The sequence below is a fragment of the Aegilops tauschii genome, chromosome 1 (assembly GCF_002575655.3).
Source record: "Aegilops tauschii subsp. strangulata cultivar AL8/78 chromosome 1, Aet v6.0, whole genome shotgun sequence".
NCBI classification, from domain to species: domain Eukaryota; kingdom Viridiplantae; phylum Streptophyta; class Magnoliopsida; order Poales; family Poaceae; genus Aegilops; species Aegilops tauschii.
This window is the reverse complement of record NC_053035.3, coordinates 92,739,384-92,744,204: the sequence shown is the minus strand read 5'-3', so window position 1 is coordinate 92,744,204 and position 4,821 is coordinate 92,739,384.

Genomic DNA, 4,821 nt, shown 5'->3' with positions numbered 1-4,821 from the left:
GAGGAGGAGTAGGGCGTGGTGGTGACTTGTGGTCGGACTGGGCGGAGGCATGGGGATGGACGGCGCCAGTAGCGGCACCATGCCAGATTGTTCCAGAGACTTCCTTTTGTAATTGCTCAGCAATGAGGTTGTGGGAGATAAGGATGAACGAGGCAAGGCCTTATCTGTAAATGTGGAGAGAGGAGCGGGTATCTTTTGTAAATTTGTCATAGTTTGCTTTCTATCCGTCAGATATAGATCGGACAATCTATATTATAAGATGGCAGGCGCACCATCATCACCAACTCGGTTTTTTCTCTACTCCTACTCCTATAAAAGACTCAGTTGGTGATGATGGTGTGTCTGCCATCCGCCATTTCTGACCATTAGATATGCATCTAACGGCTGTGATGTAAGTTGTGGACTTTTGCAACAATTCCCACTTCTCTGCTCCAGTTTATGCAAAACCCCTTAGTATCTTGAAACCAACCACATTCCTCCCTTACTTCATCAAAACAGCCCAAAGAATATATTTGGAGTGAAACATAAGATTTTTTTAGTGATATGTATATCAAAAGTAAACTGTTTTCTTTCAAATTTGTGAATATGTATTATTCTACTTTGGATCTGTTGCAATGGACGGGCTCATAGAAGGTTTATCTTTTGCATTCTCCGCAACCAACACCTAGTGTACTGGTCCGGGCCGGATGCTCGCAGCCCGATGACCTGAGTTCGAATTCTGTCCTAAACTTTTTAGCTTTTTATTTTTTTAATATATACTACTTCTTTTGCTACTGTACTGGCAGTGGAACCCACAGAGTACTTAGAATACAGGATTAAGGATGGATTTGTTTCTTTTTAACTTTCTGTACGAATCTGTAGCCAGCCTGCAAGTCATGTACACTGTACTGACAGTGGAACCCACAAAGTACTTAGAATACAAGATTAAGGATGCAATTAACTTTTTATAGAGGGAGAATCATACACGCAATTAACTCAAATGGATTGGACGTGACTCTATTATTCTCCAACTGCAACCGACAAATTTCCTCCCGCGGGCCAGAGTAGGTTTCTCGGTTTGCATGCGGGTTTAACGGAGGGGTTTGATGGAGGCGAGGAGGCGTGTTCAGTCGGGCATGCAGTGGACGGCGCAGTACTATTCGATTTGACAACTACAACTAGTATATTATAAAAAACAAAGAAGACTAGTATAGATAGAGATCAGAATAGAGACTAGGGAGGAGCACCATCTACTGCTTCGTGGGCTACTCCTGCGCTCCATTCGGCGGCCGCAACGTCCCCTACAGCCACTCCCTCCTGCGCTCCATTCGGCGGGCGCTGTTGAAATTTGGGGAGCGCACTCTCGCGACTGCTAGCAGCGACGACTTCACCGACGACGACTTCTTCCCCAACCTCGGCAACCTCTTCCTCAACGACATGGGCGGCAACCTCAACGCCAATGGTGCTGCTCCTGTTGCACCGTATGTGTTTCTGTCCTTCCTGTTCGAAATCGTGGTAGAATTCATGTTTCTAGTCTGTGTCCTAGATTCAATCTGTTCATCTACTATGCTAGTCCGCATGATTAGTTTAATCTCTGTTATAGCCATCATGATTTATTTTGTGCTTATTCGGATTAAATCTCGTAGTAACTTTCTCATATATTCAACTGGCGCAACGTCCCCTACAGCCACTCCCGTTTCATGGACGGCCTGGTCGATGCCTCCAAGGAGCCCTTCGTCCACTCCTATGAGTGCCCGATGCCGTTTTGTGGCTCGCCGGTGGACAAGGTGCATCACCTCACGGATGCGTGCAGCGGTCACTGCTGGCCCTTGGCAGAGAACATCAAGTACGAGACGTGCTACCCGTTCACCATGCCGGAGTCGCTGGAGGATCACCGCCGCCTGCTAGTCTCGGAGGAGGACGGCAGCGTCTTCCTCTTGATCATGGGCACCGGCGAGGCCCGCGCAGGCCGCCGCCCCGTCTCTGTAATGTGCTTCAGGGGCGACGCTGCTGACGCTGACACTGACATGAGGCCGATGTACGGGTGCGTGGTCAGTGTTACTACCCCTCCGGGTCGCATGGGCGGCGACACCGGCCTCATCGAGCGGACTTGGACTCTGGGGAGCTGGGACTATCCCGCCAATGTGGACTTGGAAAACCCATGGCATCCTTTACCCACCGACGCGGTGCACGGGGACTCCAAGGAGGTTCACCTGGACATACGCATTATCAAGTTAAATGTTGATCATTAGTCTTCGCTCAATGTAATCCGCTGTCTAAGCATGTGGAGACTTCCATGTAGGATCTTGCTCTATTGGAGTATCGCGCATGAATAAAAGTGTATCCGTTTATGGTTTAGTCTAGAATCTTCCATGTATGAATTTTTACTACAGTACTGGTGAAAGACTTACGATGAACCATTTCTTACATCTCCTCTGCCCGCTTGCAAGTCATCCTGATTTAATCCCTCCGTCTAGGTGTATAAGGGCATGGTTAATATTACTTAATAGTATAGCCAACTGTTGACTATAAGAAAGTGCCATGTCATCTGTAGCCAACATGTATAACAATCGATACTCAAAAACTAATTCTTAAAGATCATTTCTTGCAAAGCACAATAAGTGTTATTTCTTCACAAGTTTTGGATGCAGGTTGAACAGTTGAACGCTTTTGTTTGCAAAAGATACCTTTTTATCTATTTCACCCGGATGTTTGTGAGCTCTAGAGATGAAATAATATCTGAAGAAACCTATCGATACCCGTTACACATGAGATGACCCCCACATCCTTTGTCAAAATAAACAACTCCCTGATCAATGCATTTCACTCTTCGGTGCAACGCACGGGCACCTTACTACTATAGATTAGTACGACCAAAAATTGAACTAACATTATATATAGTACGATAAATGCTGATACATGTCACCTAAAATTATATCATTCAAAACTATGTTCAAATATGAATCCAACGATATAGTTTTTGTTGACATGCACTAACATTTTGTCAGTTAAATCTTTAGTCAAATTCAATGGGGGACTAATAAACCACGACCGATGTAGTACAAGTGTAGAGGGCGGCGCTGCACGGGAGTCTCACCTCTCACCCCGCTCGTGGCGCGGCAGTAAAGCCGTCATATCACAAAACCCAACCACTCCTAGTAATAAGTGGCCTGGTAAAATAAACGGACAAGCAACCATCACATCCCTCCGTCTTTTTTGCATTTCATCTCTCCGCATTTACTTTCTCCGGTTCATCTCGCACACTCGATCCCTAGCTACTACTCCTAGGGCCAGTTCTTTTGGCGACTTCCCCAGCTTTTCCCACAAGACTAGTCACAGTGGAGAGTAACAATAAGGCGCCTCACTCATTTATTTGGGCTTCTAAACTACTACTCCGTCCTGGTTTATTCCTCACCATTGTAATTTGTGCTAAATTTTGACCAAAGATTTAACTGGTTTATTCCTCACCATTGTAATCCCTCCGTCTAGGTGTGTAAGTCATCTTACGAAAACCAAATAATCCCAAAACACTTAGGCGCGGTGCATTAACTTCTACCTCGTTTCTTGTTTCTTGACATATCAACCAATAAGAGATAAAGAGTGTGCATGCTTTTAATGACTTGAGATATCAAACACGACATGCAGTGGTTAGTTCATTGCATGCAATACTATTAATTAGCACATAAACATTAACGTTTCTCGTTTTCTCCTCCTCCTTGGTCACGGTGCACAGCCTAATATGACTTACTCACCTAGACGAATGGAGTAGTGCATGTGACAGGCACTAACATTTCATTAGTTAAATTTATGATCAAAATTTGACACAGATTACAATGGGGACCAATAAACCAGGATGGAGGGAGTAGTTATGGGATTACTAATCTAGAAGCCTAAAAGAACTGGCCCCTGGTACTCCTACTAGTAGTAGTACTCAAGTTGGAATTCCAATTGCACGGCACAACTTGTTAGGCAAAAAATTCGATACAGGGTGTAGGAAGCGGTTTGGGAATTTGCATGCCTTTCCAACCAGTGAGATACTCCGTACAAAGTACGACAGAGAAATAACCACAGAGAAGGAAGCTAAAAGTAAACAATCAAACGAGCATTTTTGCATTTGTTTTGCATTGAATCATTTCACAAGCTTGACTAGTGTTGTTTTTCTACTTTTACAAAAACCGCATCATAATGTTAAAACGTGCATTGGCACGTACATAAGTAATAGTAGTACTCCCTCCGTCTAGGTGTATAAGTCTTCCCTCCTTCTTGGTCACGGTGCACAACCAAAGATGACTTATTGACCTGGACGGAGGGAGAAGCACAGTCTGCAAGCATATATCGAGAGAGACGTGTAGTGCGATAGTATATAGTAAAGTTTGTGCTATATGCACGTACTTGCAAAATGCGTACGAATACACAAGGTTTCCAAACTTTCCCTTTTACATACTTAATTAAGGATGCTAAAAATTCCTGAACGTTCGGGATTTATCATTTGCGTCCCAAAACTAATGAGATCGCCTTACAAAACAAATATTATACTCCTCCTAAAAGCCACGGCACTCGCAGGAGCGCTTGCAGCGCGCCACGAGTGCCCTGGTGTGCGGCCGTTTCCCAGCGCGCCGACACAACGCCTCTTCCTCAGCCTCGCAACTCGCGAGGTGCTGATTGGCGGCTTGCCGGCGGGCGAGCGCGATCTCACCGGTGTGGTGATCCGGCGCCAACAGGTACTCCTCCTTGCTGCAAGCGTGCACCCGGTCCACGTACCGCCAAGCGTAGATGAGGCGCTTGGGCCCGACTGCACTCAGGGCGTCAGCACGGGCGTCCTCCGCCACCCTCACGGCCCTC